The sequence below is a fragment of the Arvicola amphibius genome, chromosome 14 (genome assembly GCF_903992535.2).
Source record: "Arvicola amphibius chromosome 14, mArvAmp1.2, whole genome shotgun sequence".
In the NCBI taxonomy this organism is placed as follows: Eukaryota; Metazoa; Chordata; class Mammalia; order Rodentia; family Cricetidae; genus Arvicola; species Arvicola amphibius.
The window spans coordinates 34,236,015-34,252,656 of NC_052060.1; the positions used below are offsets into that span (position 1 = coordinate 34,236,015).

General features: G+C 41.9%; 1 protein-coding gene across 3 annotated transcripts in view; it reads right to left on the reverse strand.

Annotated features, from left to right (window-relative positions):
• Positions 1-7,934, reverse strand: part of Ugt8 (UDP glycosyltransferase 8) — a 70,153-nt gene extending 62,219 nt beyond the window's left edge. The window contains exon 1 of one of the 3 annotated variants that reach the window (XM_038311696.1): positions 7,773-7,934. The gene's annotated coding sequence lies outside the window, so the exon portion shown is untranslated. The other 2 variants (XM_038311698.1, XM_038311697.1) reach the window with 2 other exon arrangements.
• Between the last annotated feature and the right edge of the window lie 8,708 nt (positions 7,935-16,642).

Consider the following 16,642-nt stretch of genomic DNA (forward strand, 5'->3'; position numbering starts at 1 on the left):
TTGCTGTGTGTGTGTGTGTGTGTGTGTGTGTGTGTGTGTGCTTAAGAGGATTAAAGACTTTGAATTTGCAAAACAGGTTACTCAAAAGAGTATTCTTCCCATGGATGTTCTTTGATGTTGCTTTGAATAACAAAGTCCTTTAGTTTATTTAAAAATATGAGATGCTTTTAAAACATTAGCTACAGGCTCTTTGACTGAAAAAAATACCTACATGATACAATAAAGTGTATAATTAATATAGCAAAATATCAATTATATAATTTTAAAACTCTGTGTTATGCACACATGTAGTGTAGGGTATGTGTACCTGTGTTCTGGTAATTTAGGCACGTGTGTAGAGCGGAGAACAAACTGGAGTTTCAACCCTCACCTCCCACCTTGATTGAGACAAAGTCTCTTGTTGATTTTGTAACTGTGCACACCAGACTTAATAGACTATGAGTGTCCAGGGTTTCACTTTTCTCTACTTCTTATCTCCCCATAGGAACGCTGGGATCACAGATACACTTCCATGTCTGTCTATCTCCCCATAGGAATGCTGGGAGCACAGATACACTTCCATGTCTGTCTATCTCCCCATAGGAATGCTGGAATCACAGATGCACTTCCATGTCTGGCTGTCTACTTCCTATCTCCCCATAGGAACACTGGGATCACAGGTGCACTCTCATGTCTGGCTGTTTACTTCCTACCTCCACATAGGAACGCTGGGATTACAAAATCACCCCCATCTCTGGCTGTCTACTTCCCATCTTTCCATAGGAATGCTGGGATCACAGGTGCACTCCCATGTCGGGCTGTAGGCTCATTTGAAGGATTCAAACTCATATGCTGAGGCTTGTGGAAGAAAGTCTTACCCTGTTAAACTATCTCCCTAGCCCTTAAAAGTATTTTTACAAATTTGAAATGTCAGCCCCATTTCCTTCAGGTATTTTGAAGTTTTATAATCCATATGATTCAATTTATGCAATATAAAGAAAATCATACAGATATAATAGCAAATTTGTGTAAGTAATTTTACTTTTCCAATTCTTGCATTTTTCTCACTTGAAAAAATGTTAGTACCATAATTTCTTCTCATTAAAACAAGGTATACTTCATGTAATAGATAAAAGATGACTTAGAAATTGAAAATATTTCAAACATTAAAAATTCACATAAATAATCTAAGGCCATAATGAAGATCTCCAAAATGTCCCTACAGTCTTCCCATTTAATAACATACTTTAAAATTTAGGCAACTTTTCAGCCTGAAGCCAGCAGCTGATTTTTGAACCTGAAACCCAGGCTGGCCTATATACCCTACAGCTCACCAATTCAAAAGTAGCATTTTTGTTCTGGCTATTAAACAATGCTTAATGCCTACCTACATGCAACAATCGTCTCTAATCAAATTTCAACTTGACCTTGTAGTCTTTCTAAAGGAGTATTGAGAAAGGTAGTAAATGTCTTGTGAGACAAACTGGATTTTTGCACACACAATGTGGAATAGAACAAAAAACTTAAGCTGAAATCACACAGTTCTCTACCCTTTGCAAGGACCTATAAGGTAAACAGACTGGAAAAAAATCACAGGAAGTAAACTCTGCCAAAGAGAGATACTGATAACAGAAAGTAGTGCTACAGTCTCTCAAAGCCACCAGCATAATGAATTGCGTTTCACTTTTAAATTGTTAAACTTTAAATTTCATTTTATGAGTAAATTCTCATGTGTCCTAAAGCTATGTAGTAATGAGGGTGCTATACAAAAAAGTGTGAATTAATCATAGATAGGATGGACTAATAGACTTACTAATCTGAGCTAAACATAATTATATATAATCAAATAATCACTAATATACCTTTCAATTAATATGTAAACAACATGCACAGCATTCAGGTAAAGCTGATTGCCAAGAAAATTCATACATGTAAACATTTTACTCTCAAAATGTTCACCAGTTACAAAGCAAGATATGTAGGCATGCATGGTGCCAATTTAATTTTAAGTGTTTATCATGGATATAAAATATCATCATTTCATCCAAGTAGGAAAAAAAAGGCTAAGATAGAACGTAAGGATATTTATACATTACTATAATAAACTTCAGGGGAGACAGGAAAAGAAAGCAAACCCCACGATCATCCTTCCATTTCTCCACGGGTCAATCATTACTTGTTCACAATGTTGAGTTTAAGGCCCTGGATAACTGTGAAATGTCTTCTGAAACATTTGATTCAACCTTATAATTTGTTAAGTTTGCTAGTTTTGTTTTTCATTTTACATCCCAACAAAGTCTCCCCTCCCTCTCCTCTTTCCACTTCCTCCCTCCTCCCCACTCCATTCACTCCTCCCCCACTGTCTCAGATACAGGAAGGCCTCCCCTGGATATCAGCCAGCCTTGATACATCAAGTTGCAGTGAGACTAAGCACTTCCTCTTCAATTAAGGCTGCATGAGGCAATCCAGTAGGAAAAATGGGTCCCAAAAGAGGCAACACACTCTGAAAGAGGCCCTCTTCCCTCTGTTAGGAGTAACACAAGAAGACCAAGCTACACTACTGTACCATATATGCAGAGGGCACTGGTTAGTCCCCATGCAGGCTCCCCAGTTGTCTGCTCAGTCTCTGTGAGCTCCTATCAACCCATGTTAGTTGGTTCTGTGGGTCCTACAATCCTTTCTCCCTCTCTTCCCCAGGATTTCCCAATATCTGCCTAACGTTTAGTTGTAGGTCTCTGCATCTGTTTCCATCAGTATGCACTCACTCATAAGTGGATTTAACAGAGAACCATGTTACAACCCACAGTCCCAGAGAAGCTAAATAATAAACAGAGCTCAATGCAGGGATGCATGAATCTCACTGTGAAGGGGAAATAGAATGGACATTGCTAATGGAAGGGGGTAGGAGCTGGACGAAAAGGTGGGGAATGGAAACAGGAGGGATCAGGTGCAGGAAGGATGGAGGGAGAGAAAACTGGAAGGTGAGGGCATCTCTGGGATAAGCTAGAAACCTACAGCAATGGAAACTCCCAAGAATCTATGAGGGAGACCTTAGCTAAGATTCTTAACAAGGGATACTGAGCCTTAACCAGCCATCTCCTGTAACCAGGCAAGACTTCCAGGGGAGGGACTGGGACACCAACCCAGCCACAAAGTTAGGCACAAAGCCACGTTTAATTTGTACTGCCTACAAGGTGTGCTGGGGGAAAGTCTCTTTTCTGTTTCAGGCTCTATTAAAATGAACAGTCACTACCTTGTGAGATCAACCAGGGCATATTTAGAATACCAAAAATATAAACGTGAGGGACACTTGGTGTTTAAACACAGTTCAGCTGGAACAGAGGCTGTTTTGGGAGCTCAGCATCCCCCCAGAACTCTGAAGACAACCCCTACCCTCTCTTCTAGGACTTGGATGAGCTGGCTTCTCTGCTTCCTTCACGTTTTTCAGTGTCTGCTAATCCACTGCCTTCTTGGGCAAAACAATATTGGATCACCTCATTAATGGCTTTGAAATAGCCTCCCAGTCCTGCCAGCTTGCACTTTAGGAAACTAAAACTCACTATGAGTCTTCTGATCACAAATCCAAGGTCTGTTTTCATTAAAAGATCTCCTGATTGTTAGCAACAAACTGTAACCTTCTAGACACTGGGCTTAAGACTAGCTATCATCTTTGATCTCACAGAAGCCTGTAAAACACGTGTTTTGTTCCCTGTCTTGCAGATGAAGGGTAGAAAATGAACTGTCGGCCCCAGGACACAGAACTTACCGAGTGGAGGTAGTTGAGGACTGTCTACTACTCTTTTCATCTCCTGATGGCTCACTTCTTGAAGTTCTCTCCTTTCCCCTCATTCTACCACACTCCCTTGCTTTCCACTGTCTCATCAAATTTTCAGATCTCCCTATTTTCCTACCAACTCTCAGTACCTTTCCTGGCAAGCTCCTCAACTTTCAGTGTTTACAATTATGCGACAGGCTACATCTGTCATCCGTGCGTCCATCCATGAATCTACCTATTTACTATATAAGCTAGACCCTCTTTTCACAAGCCGTTGTGAAATGACTCCCTGAGTATAATCTCTAACGAACGTTCTACCTCACTTCTGACCCTGACTGTCCCAAGCTGAACCTGACACCTTGACTTCTCAAATCTCAATCTCCTCTCCCGAATTTCTGTATTCCACCAGCACACCCATCACCTGCTCTCATAGACTTTCCCTCTTAAGTACCTTGGTTCTCCCTCTTCTTCACTCAAGTAACAGTTATATATTAGTTATCAAGGTCATCCCAACACATCAAAGTTGCTCCCATCTCAGATTTCTGAGATCATCCTTCCAGACTGCAGTGAAAGCTGAACTCTCGCCATGTCGCACCTCCTTTAAAAGCAACTCTGCCTAGAGAGAGACCCACACCCCTCAGGATGGCAAACAAGTATCCAGGAGGATCTTATTTCTGCTAACCTTGATTGTATGTCACCTTCCAGGAATCCTTTAAAGTCTTCTTGAGTTGGGAACTAGCCATTCACAAATCCCTCCTCAGGACTCTGACCACAGTCCTACACAGCACTTACAGGACAGCACTCTTCTAGATGTCTAATATTAGTTTCATATTTTATCTCATATGTGCAAAACATGCTCTAGTGTATCAAATCTAGCAGTTGTTCAAATGTCAAGACCCTGTGCTTCCTCATAATTTAAAAAGACAAAAGTTCCTACAGCTCTAAATCACACAGCACTAGATTTCCCTCTTAGACACAGAAACTACCTCAGGTAGAATTGTTTGCATAATCTCAGCACACAGAGACTGGCAACTGGTATGCTCTTAATAAATACTGGTTAGAGGAAATAATATATGTCATGAAATGCATCACACTAAGAACATATGACTAACACAGTTTTCAAAACTAAAAGACTTTTTTAAAACTGATTTGATTATGTAGCTCCTCCTTAGGCAGATATGCAAAGTAACATTTAAATAATTGAACAAGCATCCAGTATGGTTAGCAGGATTATCAAATTACACTTTTACTTAGCTTCCAGGATAGGGGACTATTAACACTATACCAGGTTAATGAGTTTCACTGGCAGAAAAAGGTACATAAAACATACTCCAAAAGAAAAATAACCCAATTCCTCATAAAAAAGTAAACATTTTTAAAGGGGCTGTTTCGACTTTAAAAAAAAATAAGTCAAATTGTCTAAGGTGAAGACACTTCTAAGGCTCTCTCATACAAAATTTTCTGCATATAAACACATTAAAATCTCGCACATACAAGTCACTTTTCTGAGAATCTCAACCATTCAGCCCATAACACAGCAAAAAGCACATGAACAAAAATTATCTGTCACCGAATCTACATGTTTTATACTTAGCAATGGACAAAAAAAAAAAAAAAGACAACAGATAATACAGCATCAGGACCTGCTCCCATCCTGACAGAAAGTGATAGCTGATAACAGAAAGGGGACCCAGACAAAGCATATAAAGAAGAATGGTACCTCTGTCTCCATTCTAACACTTCAACCCAGCAGGCAGAGAGACCAGGAACTGTAAACAAAAATAGTACTCTACCCTGCAACAAATGGCACTGTTGAATCCTTGATAGGTTCATACTAATAACCCAGATATCACAGAATAAAATAAAATAAAATTAATAGCATAGCCAATAACATCTGAAGGTTTACAAACTGTTTATTTTAATGGCTATCTATTTTGATTAATATAGGTGAACTACCCAGAAAATATCTATGAATATCAGCACCAACCAGTATAATGTGTTGTCAGTACAATTCATACTGTATAAACAGGCAAAAGTAGACATTATTTGTGTGCCTTGGCAATTTTCAGGTATTATCTGGAAATTGAGAATTAATCAATCAAGGAATCTGGATTGTTTGAGATACAGATCCATAAATTATTTTGAAACAGAGTCTGAGAATAGAGGGTAAGTTTTACAGCAATATTTAAATGATAACTCAACTTAGGACTGCTCACAGGGGGGGAACTTGAAATATCCCCGTTTAAATTAACAGAAACATTAACTATCAAACAACTCTTCAAAAAACAGATCTCACAAAATCCTTTCATGAAAGGTATGTACTAGATCTGTTTACTATAACAGGTCTTCTAAGTATCAGTGTAGACACAAAAGTGGAGTTTAGACTCAAAGAGCTCAGATCTCCATGGTAGGGAAAAGCAGAAGTATGGGCAGTAGTATGGCTCAGTAGTATGGTTCAGATGCTCTAAATAAAGCTGAGCTGTTGTTCTAAATGTCGACACTGCTGCCTCCTAGTTTAAAAGTGCTCCTTTAGCTGTAGATTAGACAATGCGCTTAACCTTACTGGTCCTTCTCTCTAACACTATCTACAAGAGGTAAGAGCTGCTCAACAGACATGGTCTGAGCAAGGCCTCAAGCTACCAAGAGACAGTTTCTTCTGGAAAAGTTAAACAGCAGACTCACAGTTAATGTGATTAACACAAAGTTCTGTTCTTCCTTATCATATACTTAAGTGTATGATTTTTTTTCAGTTAATTAAAAAAAAGCTAGGACAATGTGTAACTTGTAATTCTATTAGAATGATTAAGGAAAACTTTCTAGGCTTTTTAAAACAAACAGTTGGTGGTTTTTTGGGGGGGGAGGGGGCCTTGGCACACGGGTTAAGGAAGCCTACATCCAAGAGGATATTTGTTTGGGGGAACGTGGGATTATAGCTGGAAGTAACGGCATATTTGGCACCCAGCCGAACTGCCACACATTCCTGTCATTAATTTTGGAAGAAAAAAAAAAAAGTTGTGCAAAATGACAGCCTAAGATGACCAAAAACCTTAGTGCTTTTCTTTGAACCTTTTCAGAGGGGCAATCATGTGAAACAGAAGCCGGCAACTAGTCCTGGCACTGTATCACGATGGTCGTGGCTTTCCAGATATGGTGAGGATGAAGAAAGTCACCCCTTTCTTCCCTTGAGATAATGCCTCCCCCAACTCGGAGTTTCCACGGCCGTCCATTTTCTGACCTGGGAGCACTTTTCGGGCTCTGTCCCCTCACGTCCTTCAGAACTCTAAAAGATGCTGAGGACGGTAGTACCAGCACTGGCACAGCAGCGAGATCCTGCCCCTAAGTGTGGCAGAGAGACAAGTTCTCAGTCCCCAACTTTATAACCCTTCAAGCCCACAGATCAGGTCCTGCCTCGAGGCACCTCCGGGCGTCCTTTTGCCCGGACGCACTGCATCCGCGAGCGCTTGGCGATGCGCTCTCCTCCCGCCACCCCGCAGCACCCATCCGGGGCCTCGCTGCGCCTCAACAGCAGGCGACCCCTCCATGCTCGCCCGCTCGCCCTCCCTCTCACCCTCCCGCGGTTCTCTCACCTTCTGATCCGGCCCTGCACCCCTGTCCGCCTTTCCGGGGGCCACGCGCGACCGTGCGGTGTCTGCCCACCGCTGCGGTCACCGAAAGGTCCCGCGCGTGTGCGCGCAGCCAGCCGGGGAGCGCCCCTTCCCCAATACACCCCGTCGCGCACCTTCAAAGGGGACCCGGCGGGCCAGAGAGTCCCGGGCGGTGACTGCAGGCGACCATCCCGTCCCGGTCAAGCGCAAGGTCTTGGCGTCTGCACAGGCGCCCCCTTCGCCCGCTCCGGCCGCCGCGGGGACAGCTCAGGGGTGCCAAGACCGCGCTCTCCACAGCCCCCCGCGCCGGCCGCCTCAGGCAATGGGGGGCGTCACTCACTCACCTCGGAGGGGAACAGCGACCAACTCCGCGATCCCAAACCCTCCGTCCCCGCGTCCCCGCCGCCGCTTACCGCGTTCCTTTCGCTGTGGCGCGGGAGTTGGAGAGCGCCTGTGCCGCCGCGGGACGGTCGCCTTCCGTCTCTGGCCCTGAGGAGGGGAGGCTGCAGCGCGCCCGCCGGCTTAAGACGGCCGCTCTGGGCCAGGCGATGCTCCACCGTGCCCTCCGCGCCTGCTCCTCCGCCAGCCCCGCGCGCCCCGCCTTCCCTCCCCCTTCTCTCCCCCCCCCCCTCCTCCCCCACCAGGCCGGCGCGCCGCTAAGTGAGCACGGAGCGCGCTCGGGCCCGTGCGCGCGCCCCCGCCTGCGCGCCCCCGCGGCTGCCACTCAAGCCTCCTGGCCTCGCGCCTGCCGCGACCGGGACCCCGCTGCGCACGCGCCTCGACGGCGGCGACTTGAGAAGCTGCTGGGCTGCACCTGCCGCCGGGGCTCCCCTCGACGCGCGCCTGCGCCCGGCTGCGCCTTGTCTGCCCGCCTTTTTTTTTTTTTTTTCAGCCCCTTCAGGCGCTGAAGAGGAGAGAGACCTGAGGGGCGCCGGGCTGACGCCCCCTTCACTTCCTGTCATCGACCCTGAGAGTCGCTCTGAAGGGAGAGCGGTGGGTCTGAGCGCATGCCTGCGCACACGGGGAGAGCGCGCGCAGCAAAGTGCGGGCCTCCTGGAAAAAGCCAACTGGGGCTTCTCATGAAAGGGCCTTTTAAAGTTTTGCCTGCTTGGGTCCGGCTTCCTTATTCTGACTGGCAGTGTTTGCTAGCCGTGTGGCTGCCAAGTTGGCTTCCAGGTCAGGAAGCAACATTTCCCAAGGAGCGGTGTCCTCTGGAGCCCCAGACACGGGAGGCCAAGCCCTTTAAGTGTCAATGGCAGGCTGCTGGCTTCAGAAAATCTAGGAAAGGTTTGCTATAATTGGGAACCTGTTAGGTCATCCCTTCTACAGCACACACATGATGCCATACATGTGTGCGTATATGTCTCTATGTAAATGAACTAAACAGAACTGAATGTGGTCTAACTTTCTGAAAAGCGAAAATCAGGTCGAACATAAATTCCAGATCCGCAAATGCTGAGAAGTTTGGTATTTAAATGTTCAGAGATGAAAACAGGATGCAATTAATGCTATTTTCTTTCTCCAACTTGAGAGTCAGGTTTGGGACTTTGCCCTCAAAAAAATGAAAGAAAATTTATGTAATGATATAAGAAAAATCGATTATTCATTGTTCTTATTAGTAGTCTATTAAACAACCATAGTGTCCAAATGTCCTAAGTCCAAAGCTTTGTTCTAATGGAGTTTTCAAATACCTATTTCAAAGGCGATAATGCTCTTTTCTTCTTTGTGAGTGACAAATCTTTCTACTTGACCTAAGGAAATTAATATGCTGTGCATTCATTCATATACTTATGTAAATTGCACTAGAAAAAATTACAAACAAGTATCAAACATAACAGATACTCAATAGAGAATATAAGCACTTTATTCAAAAGCTTTTTTATCAAAAAATCATGCTCCAGGCACAAGCAATTGTCCTAATAAAGTGTACATAAATTCTTGGTAAAAATTAACTTTAGAAATTTAATAAATAATTGTGGTTTATATCTTTTCTATAATTTGTGTCACATCCATGTGCTCAATAAAATTATATAAGAGCTAATACTCTAAAATGTGTGTCAAACTTGACAGATGTTAAAAATGCCATATTACGTGTAGCTATATCCATGAATTTTGTATCTGTGATCTGGCTGTTTTTTGTCACATTTGTCACAGGCCAGCACTGAAAGGACATTCCAAAATTTAAGTTTAGTATGCCTTTGTATAAATCAGAGTTGAATTATGTTTGTGTACTTTAAAGCAATAAAGGAAATCATAAAAGTAAACCTCACCCACTTCATTTTAAAATACTCTAGCCACTGACACTTAACACTACTAACAGGATGGTTGGGTAAAATGAATGGCATTTGCTACTTCCCTTCAAAGAAGAGTGCATAATTTTATGTTTAATCCATCCTCCAAGTTCCTATTCAAATTAACAGGAAGTGTCCATACTGTTCAGGTTATGGAATGTTGCATTAGATAACATATCTGTGAAGGAAGTTTCGGCCAAAGTAAAATAAAATTGCCTCAGTATTATCGCATACCACATTCATTAGTTCATATTATAATTAGTTCATTGTTATAATTAGTTCATTGTTATAATTTAGAGACTCTTGGACCCTAATGATTTCAGTGGGAAAATATCAATACTTGTGAGAAATAACAACTTAGCTGGTAATCATTAACTATTAAATTTCTCACACAAGTAATTATGCTCAGAGTTATTTTTATTATTAGGAAATACGATGAACAAAACTCTGATTCTTGATCTAGCACAATGGTTGATTATTTTAAAATAATTTCTAAAAGTGATAAGCCAGGTTTAGTCAGTTATAGGAAATACATGGTAACATCAAACTTGTCTTACATAATCATTGATGAACTTCAGACCTGGAAAGCCCTCTGCACTGGATTATTTTACAGGCTATAAAGAGTCTCTGGCAATGATTATTGCCACAGTTTTATAGAGGCGAGAACAGCCTTCCCATAGGACATCAGAGCTAAGTCTCAGTTTAGTAAGTGCCCTCGGGATTATTCCTATCCACTTTTTGGACACTGCTTATTATTACAGAACTTATTATACTTAACCTGTGATGCCTTCGGGCAATAAAGAGTTTTCTAATGTATTAAAACTTTGTACTAATGCTTATTATAAAGACTTATTGTAAGCCTCGGGCAATATCAACTAGTTCCAACCGACAATCAGCAGGCATACAATTGTGATCATCATATGCTTTAACTTTTGCTAAAGTCTGCTTGACTTGATCCATCCACAGCAGCTTTTAGATTCAAGAAGCATAGTTAAAATGTCAAAACTTTATGACATTTTCTTCATATTTTCCTGTAATGATATGCATCAGTAAATGCTTGCTTCTCAAATGTTAATTTACCAGATGATGCCCTTACTCATATTGAGACAGTATTACTCTTCTTCATGAGAAACCTTCAGAATCCATGATTCTTTCCAAGATATGTCCTTCAGTCTTTTTTACATCAAGAACAAATTGTATTGCTTTGAAGAAAGTAGTAAAGAAACTGGACATTAAAGGACAAGGACTTTTAATCCTAGTACTCAGAAGGCAGAAGCAGGAAAATCTCTGTGAGTTCAAGGCTTGCCAGATCTACATAATAAGTTCCAGGACAGTCAAGGCTATGTAAAAAGACACTGTGGCAACAACAAAGAAAAAAGGAAAGGAAAGGAAAGGAAAAAATTGAAAAGGATTTTTTTTCTAGAAGCTTAGTATAAGCAATAATCTGTTGCCCTTTGAATTAATTTTCTTAAAAAACTGATACTTAAATGTCTCTTTATTAAGTTAGACTTTTTTCTGCCAAGTAAAACTTGTGATTGCTTTTTTCATAGTGTCAGTCTTAAACTTGACCCTTCCAAAGTCTACAAAGGAAATGGACTACTGTACAAGTAAAAAACAATAAAATTCAGGTCTTCTCCATAATACTCAAAGAGTAGCATTGTTTTACCAGTACATACTTTACATTACAATTGGAACCTCGTGTTGAATAATGCTATTGCCTTGCCTTCCTCCCCTGTCTTCCTTATTTTTCATCATAAAGAACTACTGTGTAGCTAATGAACTGTCTAAAAAGTGTTCAGTACAGAAAGCAAGGCATGTCAAGCAAGAAAAGTCTCCCAGTTGTGTACCTCCGTAAGGTGAGGGAACCAGAGTCAGTCATGTGGATGTTTTTAGTATAAAATTAGAATCTGAGATTCTTGCATAAACCAGATACTGATTGCTTTCAAACAATTCAATATCAAATGAAAGAGGTTTTTGCTTGTGCTTACAAATTCCTTATCCTAGCCGGGCGGTGGTGGTGCACACCTTTAATCCCAGCACTCGGGAGGCAGAGGCAGGCGGATCTCTGTGAGTTCGAGACCAGCCTGGTCTACAAGAGCTAGCTCCAGGACAGGCTCTAACGCTGCAAAGAAACCCTGTCTCGAAAAACCAAAAAAAAAAAAAAAATCCTTATCCTAACACACTAACACACCAAAATAATCCTCTCTACCAGATCACCTTTCCCTATACAGTTTTGTTAAATAATTTCCTAATATGAAACATACATGAGGGTTCATAACTTGTTCTGAGCACCGGATTAACTGGTAAAATATAAAAAGAAATATAATAAGACAATGAAAAATTTACAGCCCGATAAACATTTTTATAAACTAGAATTAGTAGAGAGCTACAGAACTGAGACCAAAGGCTATACTCTTGATAGCTGCATGCAGGTATATCTTGGGTCTAATGACAACCCCTAATTCCCAATTTCTGAAATTCCTGTTTAGTCCAATTCTCACCCTTTGTGTGAAAGCCGAACTTTTTCTCTTAGTCACAGGGAAAATAAGTGAAGAACCTTTCCAGGAGGTTATGAAAATCATGGAGAGAGATTGTAAAAAAAAGAAAAGAAAATGGAATGCTGCCCACATATTGAGCAATAGCTCCCGGGGTGCAGATATTGTGAGTTATCAAACATTATGGGCTGGACTTTTGGCAGTGTGAATGTATTTAAGCTTAACATGCTCCAATAAGCTTATTGGTTATCTAAAATAGAATTGGGTAAAGTCATTTCTTTGAGTTGTTGTTGATGTCCTCTCTACAGTGAATTAAATATTTGGTCATTCCTCCCCAGGAAAAGTAACATAACACCATTGGCACTCAAACAGGAACCAAGAGAATCATAGACGTAATGGAGAAATACGATTGCATGATCCATGTGATCAATGATGTGATATGCAGTCAAGCTGATCTGTCTAAAAGTGCAGGATCTATGGGATACACCCTAACATGGCGTCTTTCCTTATATGGTATGGAATGGTATTCCTCCATGCTCTAGTGATTGCTTGCTCCCCGTCATGGGTGATATGGCATGCAACAAAGGCCAGTCTAAGAGTATAGTGTTCTTGGGAACCAAGAGTGGACATTTTCCTCTGTATGATAATGATTTGCAGTCCTCCTGGATGAATATGGTGTGCTATGCAAGTATAGATAAATCCCTTAAATAGTTATCAGACTAGAGAATATATTTCTAAGTGTGTATAGTAGTAAACCAACTCCTAATGACATTATTATATCTATAAGTGCATCTCTTGACTCTCATCAGAGAAGCGTCTTTTTGTAGACTATGGCAATTGACACAGAGACCCATGAATGGTCAAGATGAAAAGATTGAGAAACTATGGAATGCTCACATGCGTGTTTGCATACATGTATGTGATGGTCGAGGAGAGATCAGAGGATGTTTTGGGAGTTGGTTTTCTCCTTCTACCATGCTGAGGCAGGGGCTCTCTCGTTTCTGCTGCTGTACTGTATGTACAAGCTTATTGGTCCCTGTGCTTTGCCTAATTCATCCTGCATGCTTCATCACACACTTTCCCTTCCTATGTATTAAAGGCATGACCTCTAAGCTACCTTCTATTATTTATGATTATGGGTATAATCCATTATTAGGAGTTGATTTAATACCATACCTATTTAGCAAAGGTATACTAGGTAGGTTCCCTTGTTGTGCCTTTGACCAATCTAGACACAAGTTGTTGGCCTCAATAATGTTCCCAAGTATGGGTTTCAATGCTTGGGAAAAAAGTAGTTGGTTACTCCCATGCCACTTTTTCACTGTTAAACCAGTAACAGGTCTTGCCCGGTTGGTTGTCATTACAGCTTTCAAGGTTCACAATAGGATAAGACTGATGATTAATTCTCTTTGCCAGTGTTCCAGCACTACGAAATCCAGCCAGACATGATGAAGGTTCTAGTGGAGTAACAGTGTGATTTATCTGTGTCATATGACTCAAGCATAGCCACAATGACTATGATTTTAAAAAAAACATAATAAAACAAAAGACCCAGGTGATGCCAAATGCTGGCGTGAATATGGGGAAAGAGGAAACACTTACTCACTGTTGGCAAAACTATAAACTGGTGCTTCCACTGGAAACAAGCATGGACATTCCTTACAAAGCTAAAACTGTAACTGCCACATGATCCAGCTATACCTCTCTTGAGTATATACCCAAAGGACTGCTTGTCCTACTGTGGAGATACCTGCTCATCTATGTTTACTGATGCTCTGTTCACAAGAGCTAGGAAATACAAACAGCCTAGATGTCCATAGACTGACGACTGTATAATGAAAATGTGGTAAGCAATATTTACACAATGGGAGACTATTCAGCTATTAAGAAAAAAATTAACTTGGAAAATTCACATATAGGAAGGGTGGATATGGGAACAAGGAATTATATATCTTAATTAAGGGAGCCATTCTAGGGTTGGCAGAGACTTGACTCTAGAGGGGTTCCCAGGTGTCCAGGAAGACTCCCCCAACTAGTTCCTTGGGCAGCTGAGGAGAGGATGCCAGAAATGTCCAAATCCTATTGCCATACTCATGAATATCTTGCATATCACCATAGAACTTTCACCTGGCGTTGGATGGAGAAAATGACAGAGCCCCACATAGGAGCACCGGACTGAGCTCCCAAGGTCCTGATGAGGAGCAAAAGGAGGGAGATCATGAGCAAGGAAGTCAGGACCGTGAGGGGTGCGTTCACCCATTGAGACGGTGGGACAGATCTAACGGGAGACCACCAAGTCCAGTTGGAATGGGACTGATGGAACAGGCAACCAAACCGGACTCTCTGAATGTGGCTGACGGTGGAGGAGGACTGAGAAACCAAGGACAACGGCAATGAGCTTGAACTCTACAGCACGGACGGGCTCACTGTGAGCCTTGTCAGTTTGGTTGCTCACCTTCCTGGACTTAGGGGGAGTTGGGAGGACCTTGGACTTAACATAGTGAAGGGAACCCTGATGGCTCTTTGGCTTGGAGAGGGAGGGAGTGGGGTTATGGGTGGAAGGGAGGGGAGAGAAGGGGGAGGAGGAGGGGAGGAGATGGAAATTTTTAATAAAAAAATTGTATCAATAAAAAAAAAGAAAAAAAAACTACTTCATGCCATTCTGAGTGAGCACTTTCTGTTTTGAACTTGTGGATCCGATGTAAACTCTCAGTTCCAGGAACAAGTCTGCCTGTCTGCTGCCATGCTCCCAGTCATGATGGTCATGTACTCTAACCATCTAAAGTCATGAAACACAATGAAATAATGTTTTTAAGTTGCCTTGGCTATAGTGTTTTGTCATAGCAATAGAAAAGTAAATAAGACAGGTAAAGGGGGAAAATGTGGAAGGAAAAGTTTGATGAGGTGAGAGATGGGAGGGCAGGGTAGAAGAGAGACTACGAGGAGAAGGGATAACAAAGTCACATCTTCTAATAGTGCTATTCCTTTTCTACCGCTTATGGGGGGCATTTTCCTTCAAGCCATTGCATTCCATTCTCTGATTCCACTCTCTGGCACCCATAGGCTTGCGGTCATATCACAGTGCAAAAATGAATTCAGTCCCACTTCAAATTCACCATAGTTTAGTAGTCTCAGATTTATTTAAAAGTCTAAAATTTAAGATCTGTTTTGAGATTCATGCAATCTCTTTATGTAATCCCCTGTAAGGTCAAAAGAAAAAAGCAGATCACAAAACTTCCAATGTATAAAGGCACAGGAGATGCATTAACATTCCAAAAAATAGGGAAAGAGCTTGGTGTGGAAATACTGGATGAAAGCAACACACACACACACACACAAAAAAAAAAAAACAAACACCTGGGTGGGAAGACTCCAAACTCCACATCTCCATGTCTGAGATCAAAACATTCTTTGGGTGTCCAACTTGTCCAGGATTTCCTTCTAACTCACCATAATTCCAAGCCACTGACTAGCTCATTGTGTGTGACTATCTGGCTGGCTGGACACCTAGATGTTGGTCACCACAGACAGGTCCAAAGGCTGGCTCTGCACTCGTAGTTGGTCGTTCTCTATGTCAATTATATATTCCTTTTGTTTTAACAATGGCTCAACCACTTTGGGGTCATCAAAGGTGACCAAATCAGAATCTCCAGGTAAAGGACAGCCGATCTTCAAGTTAGAAATTAGACCTTGGGAGTTTGCCTGTCCTGGTGATTGAGGCCTTAGACTATAAAAGGAACTTCAGGCCCCAGGAATGGGATCTCATCTCTGGGAGAGTCTGTGAGCCCTCTTTTCATTTGCTGCAGCTCCTGCAATCTCACTCTGAGCCTAGGTTGCTCTTCCTAAAGACTAAAGAGGACTGTTCCAAAATGAGTGGTCCTATTAGGAAGAATGGCTTTGTTGGAGGAAGTGTGACCTTGCTGGAGGAAGTGCATCACTCTGAAGGTGGACTTTGAGGTCTCACATGATCAAACTATGCTCAGTGTCACCGACTTCTGCTGCTGCCCACAGATCCAGATGTAGAACTCGCAGATCCTTCTGCAGTACTGGGTCAATCTGCACGCTGCCATCCCCTGCCATAAAGATATTGGACTAAGACTCTGAAACTGTGAGCTAGCCCCAGTTAAATGTTTTCCCTCATAAAAGTTGCCATGGTCATTGTGTCTCTTCATAACAACAGAAACTCTAACTAAGGCAGACGCTAGTACCAGGAACTGGGGTATTGTTGTGATAGGCCTGACCATGCTTTTGTCTGAAGGAATTTGGACCTTGCAAGGTTAAGAAAGCAGTAGTTGCTTTGAGTGCTGCTTAATGGTCATACTAGTAGAGGCATGAAAGATAGTGGTGTTGAATGTGATTTGAACTGTGAGGGTCTGGTCAAGAGATTTCAGAGATGAATTTTAGTATGTTGCCTACATTCTAACTACATCCATTTTTACTGTTGTATATAAAATTTGTATGAAGGAGAAAACTCATATTTTTGACTGTAAGCTTCAA